Source organism: Myripristis murdjan, chromosome 1 (genome assembly GCF_902150065.1).
Source record: "Myripristis murdjan chromosome 1, fMyrMur1.1, whole genome shotgun sequence".
Taxonomy (NCBI): domain Eukaryota; kingdom Metazoa; phylum Chordata; class Actinopteri; order Holocentriformes; family Holocentridae; genus Myripristis; species Myripristis murdjan.
In genome coordinates this window covers 31,896,183-31,913,658 of record NC_043980.1, presented here as the reverse complement: position 1 = coordinate 31,913,658, position 17,476 = coordinate 31,896,183, and the positions used below count along the sequence as shown (strand labels likewise).

The following is a 17,476-nucleotide window of genomic DNA, read 5'->3' as shown; positions in this document are numbered from 1 at the left end:
AGGCTTACTCAGGTACATTTTTGCAAACTCCAGTCTGGCTTTTTTATGTCTCTGTGTCAGCAGTGGGGTTCTCCTCGGTCTCCTGCCATAGCGCTTAATCTCATTCAGATGACGACGTATGGTCCGAGCTGACGCTTTTGTACCCTGAGTCTGCAGAACAGCCTGAATATGTGTGGAAGTTGATGTTTATCCACCAGTCGAACTATCCTGCGTTGCATTCTTTTGTCAGTTTTTCTCTTCTGTCCACGTCCAGGGAGATTAGCCACAGTTCCATGGGTTATAAACTTCTTGATTATAGTACGCACAGTGGACAAAGGAACTTCAAGATCTCTGGAGATGGTCTTTTAACCTTGAGATTGTTCATATTTTTCCACAATTTTGCTTCTTAAGTCCTCAGACAATTTTCAGCTCTTCTTTCTCTTCTCCAGGTGTGACACACACAGGCACACAACACAAAGGTGGAGTCAACTTTTATACATTCTAACTGGCTTCAGGTGTGATTTCTATATTGCCAGCACCTGTTGCTTGCCACAGGTGAGTTTAAACGAGCATCACATGCTTGAAATAAAATTATTTACCCACAGTTTTAAAAGGTTGCCAATAATTTTGTCCAGTCCATTTTTGGAGTTTTGTGTAAAATGATATAAAATTTGGCTTTTTTCTTCTGTTTTTTATGTTGTTCCAATGCACATAAAGGAAATAAACATGTGTATACCCAAAACGTTTGTAACTGCAACAATTTCTGGGAGAAATTGTGTATTTTCTTGTGTGTGTGTGTGTGTGTGTGTCAGAGTACGTGAGCGGTTCGGAGCGGAAGAAATAGTCGCACCAAACTCACGCAGTAACGGCAATTCGCTCGCACCGCCCCGCTCCAACCACCCCTGCGGCCCGCACCTCGCACCGAATCGCTCACCCCAATTCCTCTAAATTCCACTCCGCTCCGCAATCGCTCCGCTCATATTACTATTAATGATGATTCTGGGTTACATTACAACAGGTGAACAGGCAGTCAACCATAGGCTAACCCATAGCTAACTTAGCCCGCCCACACAAGCTGCACAACAACTTACAACAAGTGACGTCTACGTTAACGTTAGCTAACGTTACCATGGTTACAATAAGGCTAACAGTTATCGGTATTCCAACAAGACCATCAGATAACGTTAGCATGACAACACATAACTTACCTGTTCCGCAGGCGAATCTGTGATGTGTCTGTGATCTGTGCTCTGCGAGGTCCCCGCCTCGGTGCTAACAAACAAAAGTCTAACTAATAATCCGGGATTGCTGTGTCCAGTCCAGTCCACTACTAATAAAACAAACCTTGACTCAGTCATCGAGCTCCAGCACTTATGAGAGAAGTCCTGAATCACCCAACTTATTAGCTAGCTTAGCTAGTACTACCAGTAGCAGTACAGCTGATGCCTGTATCACGAAGCAAGCTCAGTTTTCCCTGGATCTCTCAGACCTAACCGGCTACACTAATGGAGATCATGGTGATCGGGGATAACCGGTATCACGACGCTGGTTATCAGCTCGCTCAGTCGATCCAGGTTTGCCTCATCAAGAGCCGTGAATGCGCACGTATAAGGGGCGGAGTCTGAGGCAGCTGACCAATCACAAACATGAGCAACAAGGAAAAACATGTTTGTGATATATATATATATATATATATATATATATATATATATATATATATATAAGCAGGGAGCAGGGGTAATTCACCACTCGCTCCGCACCGGAGCGATGGAACGGCAATAAAGAAACCCGCACCACCGCACCGCGTTAAATAACGACGCACCGCTCCTCGCTCGCTCCAGCTCCGCACCGCTCATGTACTCTGGTGTGTGTATGCATATGTATATGTGTATATATACATATACGGTATAATATATCCATATATGTATGTATATGTGTGTGTGTGTGTGTATACATATATATAATATATACATATATATATATTTATGTATATACAGTGCCTTGCAAAAGTATTCACCCAACTTGACATTTTTCGTGTTTTGTTGCCTCACAGCCTCGAATTAAAATGGATTGTTTGAGGGTTTGCATCATTTAATTTACAGAACATGCCTACAACTTTGAAAATGTGATTTTTTTTTTTTTATTGTGAAGAAAACAACAAATAGGACAAAATAACAGAAAACGTCTATGTGCATAACTATTCACCCCCCTAAAGTCAGTACTTTGTAGAGCCACCTTTTGCAGCAATCACAGCTGCAAGTCGCTTTTGATAAGTCTCTATGAGCTTGCCACATCTTGCCACTGGGATTTTTGCCCATTCCTCAAGAGAAAACTGTTTCAGCTCCTTCAAGTTTGATGGTTTGCGCTTGTGAACAGCAATCTTTAAGTCTGACCACAGATTCTCAATTGGATTGAGGTCTGGGCTTTGACTAGGCCATCCCAACACATTTATATGTTTCCACTTAAACCACTCAAGTGTTGCTTTAACAGTATGCTTGGGGTCATTGTCCTGCTGGAAGGTGAACCTCCGTCCTAGTCTCAAATCACTTACACACTGGTACAGGTTTTGCTCAAGAATATCCCTGTATTTAGCACCATCCATCTTTCCCTTGACTCAGACCAGTTTCCCAGTCCCTGCTGCTGAAAAACATCCCCACAGCATGATGCTGTCACCACCATGTTTCACTGTGGGGATGGTGTTCTTGGGGTGATGAGATGTGTTGGGTGTGCGCCAAACGGGCCTTTTTCTTTTTAGCTGAAAGTAATGGCTTTCTTCTGGCCACTCTTCCATAAAGTCCAGCTCTATGGCGTGTACGGCTTATTGTGGTCCTATGGACAGATACTCCAGTCTCAGCTGTGGAACTCTGCAGCTCCTCTAGGGTTACCTTGGGTCTCTGTGCTGCTTCTCTGATTAATGCCCTCCTTGCCCGGTCCGTGAGTTTTGGTGGGCGGCCCTCTCTTGGCAGGTTTGTTGTGGTGCCATGTTCTTTCCATTTGATAATGATGGATTTAATGGTACTCCTGGGAATCATCAAAGATTTGGATATTTTTTTATAACCAAACCCTGACTTGTACTTCTCAACAACTTTGTCCCTGACTTGTTTGGAGAGTTCCTCGGTCTTCATGGCAGTGTTTGGTTAGTGGTGCCTCTTGCTTAGGTGTTGCAGCCTCTGGGGCCTTTCAGAAAAGGTGTGTATATACTAACAGATCATGTGACACTTAGATTGCACACAGGTGGATTTCATTTCACTAATTATGTGACTTGTGAAGGTAATTGGTTTCACCAGAGCTTTTTGGGGGCTTCATAAAAGGGGGTGAATACATATGCACATGCCAATTTTCAGTTTTTTATTTTTGAAAAAATATCTGTCTATCTATCTATCTAGGTTGACCCGACGTCAGTTAAGGGTCCATCGGAAGTCGAAGGCAAAAAAAAGTGCCCCCCGATATATATATATATATATATATATATATATATACAGTACAGGCCACAAGTTTGGACACACCTTCTCATTCAGTGCGTTTTCTTTATTTTCATGACTATTTACATTGTAGATTCTAACTGAAGGAATCAAAACTATGAATGAACACGTGGAGTTATGTACTTAACAAAAAAAGGTGAAATAACTGAAAACATGTTTTATATTCTAGTTTCTTCAAAATAGCCACCCTTTGCTCTGATTACTGCTTTGCACACTCTTGGCATTCTCTCGATGAGCTTCAAGAGGTGGTCACCTGAAATGGTTTTCACTTCACAGGTGTGCCTTATCAGGGTTAATTAGTGGAATTTCTTGCTTTATCAATGGGATTGGGACCATCAGTTGTGTTGTGCAGAAGTCAGGTTACTACACAGCCGACAGCCCTATGGACAACTGTTAAAATTCATATTATGGCAAGAACCAATCAGCTAACAAAAGAAAAACGAGTGGCCATCATTACTTTAAGAAATGAAGGTCAGTCAGTCCGGAAAATTGCAAAAACTTTAAATGTGTCCCTAAATGGAGTCGCAAAAAACAATAAAGCGCTACAACGAAACTGGCACACATGAGGACCGACCCAGGAAAGGAAGACCAAGAGTCACCTCTGCTTCTGAGGACAAGTTCATCCAAGTCACCAGCCTCAGAAATCGCAAGTTAACAGCAGCTCAGATCAGAGACCAGATAAATGCCACACAGAGTTCTAGCAGCAGACCCATCTCTAGGACAACTGTTAAGAGGAGACTGCGCCAATCAGGCCTTCATGGTCAAATAGCTGCTAGGAAACCACTGCTAAGGAGAGGCAACAAGCAGAAGAGATTTGTTTGGGCCAAGAAACACAAGGAATGGACATTAGACCAGTGGATATCTGTGCTTTGGTCTGATGAGTCCAAATCTGAGATCTTTGGTTCCAACCACCGTGTCTTTGTGAGACGCAGAAAAGGTGAACGGATGGATTCCACATGCCTGGTTCCCACTGTGAAGCATGGAGGAGGAGGTGTGATGGTGTGGGGGTGTTTTGCTGGTGACACTGTTGGGGATTTATTCAAAATTGAAGGCACACTGAACCAGCATGGCTACCACAGCATCCTGCAGCGACATGCCATCCCATCCGGTTTGCGTTTAGTTGGACAATCATTTATTTTTCAACAGGACAATGAGCCCAAACACACCTCCAGGTTGTGTAAGGGCTATTTGACCAAGAAGGAGAGTGATGGAGTGCTGCGGCAGATGACCTGGCCTCCACAGTCACCGGACCTGAACCCAATCGAGATGGTTTGGGGTGAGCTGGACCGCAGAGTGAAGGCAAAGAGGCCAACAAGTGCTGAACATCTCTGGGAACTCCTTCAAGACTGTTGGAAAACCATTTCAGGTGACCACCTCTTGAAGCTCATCGAGAGAATGCCAAGAGTGTGCAAAGCAGTAATCAGAGCAAAGGGTGGCTATTTTGAAGAAACTAGAATATAAAACATGTTTTCAGTTATTTCACCTTTTTTTGTTAAGTACATAACTCCACATGTGTTCATTCATAGTTTTGATTCCTTCAGTTAGAATCTACAATGTAAATAGTCATGAAAATAAAGAAAACGCATTGAATGAGAAGGTGTGTCCAAACTTTTGGCCTGTACTGTATATATATATATATATATATATATATATTATAGATAGATAGATAGATAGATAGATATATCTATGTGTGTGTGTGTGTGTGTGTGTGTGTGTGTGTGTGTGTGTGTGTGTGTGTGTGTGTACACTACCAGTCAAAAGTTTGGACACAACTTCTCATTCAATGTTTTTTCTTCACTTTTACTACTTTCCACATTGTAGATACATGCTGAAGAAATCAAATATATGAAGCAAGATATATGGAATTATGTAGCAAAGAAAAAATTGTTAAATAACTCTAAATATGTTTTATATTTTAGATTCCTCAAAGTAACCACCCTTTGCTTTGTTGACAGCGCTGCAAACCCTTGGCCTTCTCTCAGTGAGCTTCATGATGTAGTCACCTGAAATGGTTTTCACTTCACAGGTGTGCCTTGTCAGGGTTCATTTCATGTACATATAGATATATATATATATATATATATGTGTGTGTGTGTGTGTGTGTGTGTGTGTGTGTGTGTGTGTGTGTGTGTGTGTAGCACTAACAAGTGCCTAAATTATGCCCCAAGTAAACAGATGTGGTTTCACTTATATGGAGAGGACAGACAAAAAAGAAAATATGAGAGTGGTGGAACTCTTAAAGGTGTCCTTGTAAAAGTTGCTCAATGCAATATATTGTGGAGGAAATTCCGATAAAGTTGGGGCTGTATTTATCAACCCCCTGACAGCACTTATCTAGGAACACTGACAAGCTTATCCTTGACCATCTTATTCTTTATTATGAGAATGGTTGAACTGATCGTAGATCAGCCTACCAACTCTTTGACAATGGATAAATCTTTATAGTTGGCCAGTGTGTGTGCCTGAGATAATGTGCACTGTGACTGGGGTCTGATTGTGGTTATTTCTGTTCACTCAGTCCCAATGCTCTCTCCAGGTCTTTCATATTTACTGTCACTGTCTGAGAGGCTGCTAAGTCACTACAGGAGATTGACTGCCCACACCTCTCCAAACATAAATAAAAATAAATGATCATGCCAGCCTTGATCCTTCACCCAGGAGGACAGTATTATTTGGAAATTTTTTTGTTACTCATTCATGACAGTATAAAAATCTATCACAGCCACAAAAGGGAGTTAAGAATAACAGTTGCATAGCCTATGTTGAATGATGGTAGTGTTGGTTTGAATTTTTAAAATGGGTTTTATGTCCACTGAGGCCACAAACATTTCTAGATACACAAAGAATTTGGGTAAAGAGCAAAAAGGTGCAAAAGCAAAAATGTGAAATAGTTGAGTTTGAACATCAAGTCAAAATATCTCTTAAAATATGACAAACTAAAAGCACCAGATTCTTAAATGCGTAATTTTGTAGACTGTATTTTATTCTTGGAAAACACATGAAAACAGAACAAAGTGCAGATTCTTTACAGCCCCTTGACACATCTGAGGCAATTACAGTGGTAACAGAGGTACAGGATGGCAAACCTCTATGGGTACTGAATATCCATAGAGGACTGTGGGAGTTTTGTGAAAATTCACAGCTAACGTGTGAAGTTTTATAGTTTGTTACATTTTTTTTAGAAGAATATAAGTTTTCCTGCTAATGAACAAACATGGTGTCTAAGCCCCTGTGAACTGTCATGAAGGTTGGCAGCATACAGGACATGTAGTCTGTAGAGAGAATTGTCTCTCCTGGGTGACTGATTTGAATTTTGCCTCTTAATGCCCACAGTGTCACTACTACTCTGCTATAGCATTGTAGTTAAGCGGCAGATTTTGAAATGAGTATTTTTTGTGAGATGCATCCCACTTAGGCGTGTGCAATAATGAAAGAAAATAATATCTTGATATTTTGGGGGATCTTGCAGATAACAATAATTGACAAAATTTTGCATACCTCAAAAATGTGTGTGTAAAAGTCTTGTCCTGGCTTACTATTGTTAATAGTATATTAGATGCTGTTAATGGTATCAGATCTGTTGTTGTGGCAAAATATGAAACCCTCTGCAGTTTATGCTCCAGAGTTTGGTGACATGAATCATACAATTTAGGCAGAGCTGTGTGACTGAAATATTTCCAGCTTGGCAGGGTGTCCAAAGTAGTCAAAAGTTGTTTGAAAACATCTCTCTCAACCGCTCGAATTGGCACCATATCCTCTGCAGTGTAACTGGTGACAGCGTTTGTTATTTCTTGCCATCTGTAGCCCTTCTTGTCATAAGGCACTCTTTTGCAGAATGACTCTGCTTAACTTTGCTGACTGTGTTTCTGTTTTGCCCGTTCCTTTGCTGGTCGGTCGTGGTCGATCACTGACCCCCAAGGCTTTGCATATTCTTCATATTCTGCGTGCTGGTTAATTTGCAGATGGTGAAACAAGTTAGTTTGGAGCTGTCTTTAACGGCTAATACTTTCAGACATAGTCTGCAGATTGGTGTCTTTTTAGTAGGGATGCACAAGATTGGATTTTTTGTCAATATCCGATATGCCAATATTTTCCAACTCTTTCAATACTGATACCAATACGGATATATGCACATATTTTTCCACCTAATTGCTGTAGTGGAAATGATATTTTCTTATGCCTACTCTTACTGTGAAGGCCCGCCGGCAGATGCACAGTGCTTTTCAAAATGTACATATTCAGTGGGCAAAATAAGAAATCTACTTCACCTTAGGTGATGTAAAACATGTCATGTTTATTTTTCTATAACATTTTCTTGCAAACAAAACTGTAAGAGTCATCTTGCTGAAACAAGCTTGGATGATTCTGTCCCTGATAAAGTCCTCATAACAGACACAACCAAGGCAGATTTGATCTATTTGTTATATCAGCATGTCATGTCGGCAGAAACTTTCATTTCAGGCGGAGACTAATTTTTCATTTTAAAACCAATATCATCCAATACCGATGGCGTGCCAATATTATCGTGTGACCCTACTTTTGAGCAACATCTATCTTTTCAAAGCTAAACCACCTCTATGCGAGTGAGGATGATCCACGTCTAGCGATTAAATCCAACAACATTGATCCCAAGGCTGGCAGTGTTTGTATTTTATCTTGTAGCGCTGTTTGTTCACTCATTTTTAACATCAGCCATGCAGGCAACTATGCCAGCTTAGCTTGTTGTGATGCATGAACACTTCATGTGCTCTCACTGTGCATGCACAGTCGTCTGTCCTACTTGGCTTGATCATATGCAGTGAATGTGTGTGGACTCTCAGGGCATGTTTTGATTATTTTTTGCAAAATGAGTGCCATATTCAAGCATGTCATTTTGCATATTATTAAAACAACAATTAAGATATTATCATAGATGATATGTATCGAACACCCGTAGTCCCACTTTTGAAAATGTAGGGGGGGTGCGTAACATTAGCATCAAAATTATCAGGAGAGGATAATTTGAGCTGTGGGACGTGGTATAGAAGAGTAGTGACAACTATAATTGGCTTATGTTTCTGATGAAACGTTAAATGTGCTTGCCCATTGTGCCAAAACTGTGGCCATGTGCCGAACCACCTTTTCCTTTGCTCTAACAATCATAGTTGGTGATTTGTTTGATATGTTGTTAGGTAGTTGCTATGGTATTTTGGGGTGGTTGCTACAGGGTTGCTATGGTGTTCTGGGTTGTTGCCAGGGCATTGCTGGACGGTTGCTATGGTGTTCCCGATAGTTGCTAAGGCGTTGCTAGGCGATTGCTATGGTGTTCAGGGTGGTTGGTAGGGCAGTGCTAGGCGGTTGCTATGGTGTTCCTAATGGTTGCTAGGGTGTTGCTAGGAGGTTTCTGTGGTGTCCTGGGGTGTTGCTGTGCGGTTTCAAGGGTGTTCTAGGTGGTTGCTACATTGCTAGGCAGTTGCTATGGTGTCTGGGGGTGTTGTTATGGGGTTGTTATGGTGTTCTGGGTGGTTGCTAGGGCATTGCTAGGCAGTTGCAAAGGTGTTCCCAGTGGTTGGTCAGGCATCGTTAGGCAGTTGCTATGGTGCTCTGGGTGATTGCAAGGGCATTGCTAGGCGGTTGCTATGGTATTTGGGGTGGCTGCTATGGGGTTACTTAGAGGGTTTGGGGTAGTTGCTAGGGACTTGCTTTGGTGTTTGGGGTGAGTGCTGGGATGTAGTGGCAGCAGTGCTAGTGGCCCTTGAGACAGAAAAGGAGAGATGCAGAGCCGTGTGTGTCAGTGAGAGGGCACCTGCTTTCTGGCTTCCTCCTCCAAACATTCCACCATGATCACAGTTCAACTGCATCTGCGAAAAATATGTATTCGGATGAATATTCAGATCGCTTAGAAAATTGACATCCCATTTCTCCTCAACAAGATTCACATTTTTCGTATTTTGTGCGTGTCCGTAGCACAAAATGTGTTTGACATCAAGCCTGGCAACAATTTACCAAATCAGTTGTAATGGGCCAAAAATCGTGTTTTAACAGGAATTCTGAAAAGCAATAGCACAATTCCTGCAATCAGGCTGCATGTTTTTTGTGTTTGGTGTGTTTGTTCAGGTAATTCCAAAACTGTGGACCGAAATTAACGAAATTTGGTGGAATAATAAGTATAAAAGAGAATAAGATGTTTGCCCAAAGGCAAGCACATGGTAAAGGAGGATGACACTTGGAAGGTCCACAGACAAACATGCTTTTATTCCACAGCAGCCTAGACTGTGTACTAATTTTGCCATTGTAACCATGCATTATTATATATATTGGATTCTATACTTAGAAAACACATGAAAAAATAAACAAGTGCAAACAAGTGTTTTAAAGTTAAATTACCTCTAGCAGGCCTGTACATAACAACACTGTGCTGTGGTATTAAGAGAGTGACAAAGTCCACATAGAAGACTGATGGGGCCGCTGTTCGATTAATCAACACGACTTTCACTTCTGACTCTAACCCAAATCCAAGCAAAAGCATTGTTCATTTTTACGTTTTTACTTAATATTAACAAAAATATGCTTACATTAACATTAATCCTAACCTTTTTCTAACCCTAACAGTATTTTTAGTGGCTAGTTAGATAACATTCAGTGAAAATCATGTTTGCTAAACTCGCTTAGTAAAAGCATTAAACAAAAGGCACCCTCCTGCCCAGCCTGTGGCGGTGGGTGTATGGACCTCTAGTTAACTTAAAGAAGAAAATTGATATGCTCCTGCATTCACAGAAACAAATTTTGATGTTTCAGTCATGTAACCTTTCTCAAGAAATGTCTTGAGAGCAGATTTTTTGTGAGTGCAGAAATAATTTGATTTTCTTCTTTTAAACTCACAGCTAGTGAACTAAGCTGGAATGGCTGAGCAGTAGTGGGCAAAGAGACCTAGAAATGGTAGATGGACATTTTGTGTTGTGGACATAAATTATGTGAACATATGTTACTCTGCTTCAAATTGTATAATGTGACAATAGCATTATCATTATGTGAAAAGATTAGGTAATGGTTTAGTTTAGGCAAGTAAACACATGATTAAAGTTAGGGTTATATATGGACAGTTATTAAGTTTGGATACAATAAGGGATAGCTTAAAGCACTAAAACAATCTGATCTGTAATCAGTTATCTTTACAGATAACCAGAGCTCACAAATTAACCTGCTACTAGTCCTTTTTTTAAGAGTCTTAAATTTTGTGCTATCCTATTACAAAACAACTCCACCTCTTAGATTGGGGAGACATGGAGGCAACAAAGATCAGTCCCTTAACTAGGTTTCAAAATTACTGTGTTAGGATTTGCGATGGAATTTTGACATACCGTAGCAAATCCTGAAGCCCACATGTAGGAGAACAGAAGCACCAAGTAGTCCTGGTGACTGGTCCTGGTGGACTACTAGGCCATGTGATATCATATCATGTCACCTCCCTCACAGTCCTACTAACCTTTTGTATTTAGCTCTGCTTAAATTGTCACATAAAACGTAAACACACACACACTCACAAAAAGGCACAAAAAAACACCTAATCATATTTGGGATTTCCAACTAGACCATGAGCACGGTGTTTGCCTAAGAAATTACTAAATTACATGCAGCCTGCTGAATGTTATTTTGTGGTGTTGCCTTCCTTTAAGCCAAAACGCTGTCATCACATTTGTACGTGCCTGCTTCATTGTTCTGTCTTCTTTATAGCATCATTCATGTTCTTATATATGGTGTGTAAGTTGGAGTGTGTCAGTGTGGAGCGCCAGCCCCAGCTCTGCCTGAACTGGCAAACAATGAATGCATTTCAATTTAAACTGCTCTGAGTTGTCCCTTTTCTAACTCTTGCACTGAGTAATTGCATTATAGACTACTAACGTTACAGTGTTCACAGAGGTAGATAAAAGGGTGTGTGTGTGTGTGTGTGTGTATGTGTTCGCATGCACAAGTATTGAATACGCTGGATGAAATTGACTCATTTGTTGTCAAGCAGTAGAGTGCAGTAAGACCATATAGATTAGTTTCATTGCCTCAGTAACTCTGTGATGGCCTGGACAGCCATAGCCACAGATAGCTGGAAGCCTTACTGTTGAAAGTTCACAATGTCCACGTAGACTTTATAGTTTCATGGTATAACACTATTAAACTTGGCTATGCATTCTATAGTGAATTATCACGCCTCTCTATACAACTGAATGCAAAATTACTCATGGTCGGTGTGTGTGCATTTGTGTGTGCATGTGTGTGTGCGCATGCATAAGCAAGCATGAATGAGAAAAGAAGATAAGTACATGATCTTTAAGCCACTTTTCATTTTGTTATTTATTTATTTACTGTAAATATCCAGCAATAAGCACCAGCCTCAGCTGAATGCTGGTGCCCATTTGACCGCTGGTAGTCTGACAGCTCACTGTTGTCACTCACTTAAGTGGGACCTGAAGGGCCTGACTGCTCAAATACACATGAAACTCTTATGGCAGTGAGCTGACATGTGGCACAAAGGGAATGTATGCATGATGGAGCTGTCAGGAGGATTATCTCAAGGTTATCACTCACCGAGGGGAATAGCTAGAGTTTATGTGTGACTCCATCATGCAAGATCTTCAGAGAGGTTAGGCTATACATCTATAATGGAGTTGAATAATTTTAAACGATTCCTTGGGCTAAGATGACACACTTTGTCTAATTTAAGTGCATGCTTTTGAATCAGGAGGAGGATGGCAGCGAGATCGTCTATTGTGCTGGCAGGCACTGGAGTCATGAGACTTTCAGACTGAAACACACTCAAAGAGGGAGTTATAAATCCTTGACTGACACTACGAGCACATTGGTGGTGGCTGTATAATTCTTTGACAGTACTTTTTTGTTACGTCATTTTTCTAGAGGGCCAAAATATCACTGTTTATAAAGAAATGAGACAGTGTATTTCAAGATACAGTCAGCATGGTTTATTTTAGTCCTAATCATTGCATTCCTTTAATGTTCCTTCTTCTGATGATCTTTGTTTCCTGTATTAATGCTGATATAATTTTATTAACATTTTGGACATACATTAACCCAAACCCACTTACAGAAACATGAGGACATTCTGCAAATTCCTGGACATCCAGAGTCAGAGTCAATCGTCTAGCCCTGTCAGTGTTATTGCGAAATTAAACCCACTGAAAATTGCACGGCCCGTGTTACAGAATCGGTTCACAGCTGGTTTCTACAGTTTAAATGTGCAAATCTTTCTTTGCATTAGTGCAATATAAGCTGAGAAAATCAATGTAAACCGTCCTCAGTTGTCACTATTGTAAATACAGTGGTCCCTTGTTAATCGCGGGAGTTACGTTCTAAAAATAACCCACAATAGGCAAAATCCGTGAAGTAGTCAGCTTTATTTTTTACAATTATTATAGATGTTTTAAGGCTGTAAAACCCCTCACTACACACTTTATACACTTTTCTCAGACAGGCATTAACATTTTCTCACTTTTCTCTCTTGTTTAAACACTCTCAAAGTTCAAACCTTCATAGAAAAATAAGTCCAGTAAAAAAAAAAAGCATGCAAAATTGCACTAAAAAAAATCCGCGAAACTGCAAGGCCGCGAAAGGTGAACCGCGTTATAGCGAGGGACAACTGTACTGCCTCACCCAATTTGCATTGCACACCTCTTTTTCCCATGGCTCACTTTCAGAACATTGATCAGGTAGAAATGTTTTACAGTAATTAAACTTTGCACGATTACAAATGACTGTAATCAATGGTGAATGATACAAAAACTACAGTCAAGACATAAGTAGTAAATATTATATTATTATTTTTGAACTTACAGCTGCACAGTAATTCCTCTGTCTTCATCAGTAAATAATTCCCACACTTACCCGTGGCTCCATTTGAAATGAACAACCAGCAGTTGCTTACAGTATAATGATAACATAACTACATGGGAGCATATAGTTGCACAACCAGCCACCTGGGGAATGAGGCTGCTCTGGAGGACTTTTCTTTCTTGGCTGCAGCTGCTGCAACCTCCACATCCTCCTCCTCTGCTTCTGTACTCTGAGCTCCTCTGCAGTTGTTGCAATCAACAATCAAATAAGGAGCCACAAATATGTGACTTCAAAAAGGACATGGTAAAGTACATTTCATCCTACTCGTTTGCTTTGACCACTCACAAGCAAAACAAAGCTGCTGTAGTACTTCCCCTCTCTCATTGTGCTCAAGGTTCTGCCCAAGGCATTGTAGGTCTGCAAACACGCGGTGCAAAAATTATTGTTACAGCTGCTGGGGTAAGTTCTTTAGGCACAGAAGGATAGGTTATATGTATGTTTTACATATTGTTTGATTTTCCTGGGCTTATTACAAAATGTTGGTACAGCTACAGTTCACTCTGTTATGTGTATGTGTGTGTGTGTGTGCATATTCACAGATTTTCCCAGGCTTGCAGCTGAACTAGTGCCAAAATGATACAATGTGGTGAAAGTGATTCAGGGATATTTGTCCTTGGCAGCCTCTGCTGTCCTCTCCCCCTGCTTATCATGGTCCTTTATCAGGAAGTGGAAAAAATAAATCGCCACTCACTGTTCTTTCATTCCCTCACAGACAGTTTCACACAATTTATTCTCTCAAGCAGACTCGCAAGGCAGAAATGCACTCGAAAAAACAAACAGATACTTTCATTACAACCGGTTAAGGCGACATGCACGGAACCAGCAGTGATAACACACACACATCCATGCACACGCATTGAGTTTCTGTACCCACTTTTATGCTTTGGTGATTTACGCTGAATCACCCTGGAACAGTAGGAATGGAAATTTGGCTGCATCATGCTGTCTTCTCCTGGCTGCTCCATTTGCTTTCTCTTCTGCTTTTCTCCCCCTCCCTCCCAGGCTTCCTTCCTCATGCACCTACCTAAATTACAGCGTTGACCTTCAAAGTCCATTCTGCCATACTACAGTACAAGGCTTGACCACATGTCTAAGCTGAGACGCAGGTTTTAACTCAGACTGCAGTGGTGGTGCCAGGTGGGGAAGAAATAAGGGCTGTGCAAAACTTTGTACTCTCTCCAAGCCACCCAGTGACCTGTGGATGTTTTTTGTAATCGTGGGAATAATGGAATGCTCTATCACGTCAACCTGATCAGTCCCATGTCTCTCGTTCTGTAGAGGGGAGAAGAAATGGGGAGGAAAACAGAGCGGTGAGCAGGGAGGAGAGGGAGAGAGAAGGACAAAAGCAGACATGTCAGTTCAGAGAAATGGATGCTGCCAGTCAGCTGGCAAGCAGCCAGTTGTGTCTGACCCTCAGGCCTCTGCTTCTTTCTGATTATTTACTGCTTTTGGTTCCAGAAACTATTGGATTGCTGAGCCTACAATGCATGTATATATTTTTTGGCAGCGCAGTTGCATAAGTTCAAGTTCTAAGTTAAAGTGTACTGATTTATTTAAAAAACTGTAATTCTGTTAAAATATGATATGAATACAAAATCAAGAAATCTCATCATATTATTCATAGGACAACTGACCTCTCACGTTGTCTTTGACAGGAACATTCAGAGATGGTGCAGTGCCAGTTAATCACAGAAATGAGCCCCACATGTTGAAAAACCATCATAGTGATTGAATCTGTGATGAAAGTGAGCGATGAAGTCTAGTGGCCTATTTTCCATCTTCTACCTTTTTCTTTTTTATGACAATTACACTAGTATGGGAAGATGCAGTGGCCTTGATGGAGCTCATGAAAGGATAGATATTGTGATTAAGCAACTCAGGCGGGGCAGAGAGGTTGGAAAACCACAGTCCATCCTGTTGAAGTATAGGCTGCAGAAGATTTGTAGGCAGATCACATCTGCCTACAAATCAAGTGTTAGCTCTGTAAGGTGAATTAGGCACCTGTGGATGGAGCTTCAACAATGAGTGAGGGAAGCTCATGAGTGGTTTTGGATGAGAAGGAAACATTTTAACTGGGGCACAAAGTGGCTTATGCCAGCCTTAAACCAAATGACTTTTCAAGCGATTTCACTGTCGCAGACAAATTTCTGATCTGTCAGAATAAAATCATGACAGTTTAGCTTGAGTTGTGGCAAGTTCCTGTCATCTTGATCGTTTAGTGTAATGTGGTCATAAAATTCAGTCTGAGCTGTCTTAAGTCAGTCTGACTTGACACATTTAATATTATAGGACATTTTTAGTCTTGGCTTATGCAAACAGCAAGTAATTAACTGTTTTATTTTTTCCAATCGCATGCACCAAAAGATGCCCAGCCTGCATTGTCTTACAAGACACTGCAAAACAAAGAACAAAGTGAGTATGAAAGAACAAATATAGTACAACTTCATTCATGTTGAACAATGTCCAAACTACAAAATGAATACAAACCTGCTCCTCAGATATCACAGCTCCAGAATGTAACTTGGGTACATCTGAGGCACAGACTATGCATTAACCATTTTTAAACATAAAGCATCCTCATGTGCTGTTTGATAAACATTTAACACAAACTGAGCCAGATGAAACACTTTGTCTGTGAACAGATACTGAAAAGTACATTTCATTGTCAATCTTTCCAAGGTCACACAGGTGACACTTTCTATCTTCCTGTGGGAGAGAATGGCCGCATCCAGTTTCCACGGCCAGAGGCAAGTTCCCACATCTCAGCTGGGAACAGACAGACCTTTATGCTCTGCTCAGGTTCAGGGTGACATAGTGCTCCGGCTGGTAAATATTTTTAATTGGACTGTCCCTTCTTAATTTTGGTTTAAACAGTATTTCGTCTGACCATTTCTGTTTTTCTATAGTATTTCTGTTTTAATAATAGTATTATTTTAATTTGACTAACACTAAAAGATAATTTATTTCTATATATGGGTGGTTGATGTGACATGGCCTTTTTGTTGTCCATAGCGTCAAACACAAATTAAAAAAAAAAAAAAATCAAACTTTCTTCACACTCCCACTTCAGTACCCTTTTCTAGTGTCTTTTGGTGTGATGCTTTTTATATAAAAATGCCAAAGATAAATGGCTTTTTTGTCATTGTTACATTTAAATCTAAGTTACTATGTTGCAGTGGGTATGCTGTCGGCATGCTGGCATATAACCTCATGCCCCAGTGTTGTGCTAAGTGCATGAAACCTTATATGGTGTGACACTGCATTATATGGTGTGACAGGTTTTGCCAGTCACCCTATATAATATGAATTGTATTTTCTGACAGACATAATAATTACTCATTTCAGCCAACAGTTTATTCTTATATTTTATAACTCATACCTCATCTCATATCATCTCAATCAAAGTGTCTGTGGAATACCGGAACCTATGCCATGCAGTTGGGTTGCCACACTCTTAAAATATGATGGGCTTATTTATGAAGATGAAGATGAGGAGACAGGTGAGGAGGACAGGAGAGGAGAGGAGGAGAGAGGAGGGACAGGGGTGTGGGGGGTAGCAGACCCTGGATCAGTTGGTGCATGCTAGATTACGCTGTTGAGCCTTCTTGTGGTGTGGTGAGCCTAACTCAATGAAACATCCCTGAAGGACGTTTCCCACTTGTCTACTCTCTACTCTATGGAAAGTAGAAAACAGCCTGCTCTCCACTCTTATAGGAAGGTTCACCTTGGATTATTGTACAAGGGATAGTAACATCATATCCATATATTGATAAATGTTCTGAATCCCAGTCCTTGTCTTCCCCTTCCTCCATTTTTCTTTCCTCTCCTTGCCAGCACTCCTACTCACTATCCTGCTCCAATCCCCATGTTCTCCCACTGAAGCCAAGGCTTTGGCTGATAATGGATATTCCCTGCTCACTCATCACCCAGTGATTAGTTACTCTGTTAACTCGGCTATTAATTCACCCCTGTGGGGAGGGGAGAGAGGGAGAGAGAGAGTGTCTGTGAGAGCAAAGAAGACAAAGAAATACAGAAAACAAAGAGAGAGCAAGAGTCACCAGTCAAAGCAAGATGAAGGAAACACCGTGAAAAGGGCAAGGTTAAATGGGAGGTGGCTGTAGTTAGAATGGCAGAGA

General features: G+C 40.9%; 1 long non-coding RNA gene across 2 annotated transcripts in view; it reads left to right on the top strand.

Annotated features, from left to right (window-relative positions):
- Positions 1-17,476, top strand: part of LOC115366993 (uncharacterized) — a 192,106-nt gene that overhangs the window by 138,117 nt on the left and 36,513 nt on the right. The window contains exons 3-4 of one of the 2 annotated variants that reach the window (XR_003928881.1): positions 15,705-15,752; positions 16,020-16,216. The exons of the other annotated variant lie outside the window; for it this stretch is intronic. This is a non-coding gene — a long non-coding RNA (uncharacterized LOC115366993). Of the gene's footprint in view, positions 1-15,704; positions 15,753-16,019; positions 16,217-17,476 lie in introns of those variants that run through there. 2 annotated transcript variants of the gene reach the window in all.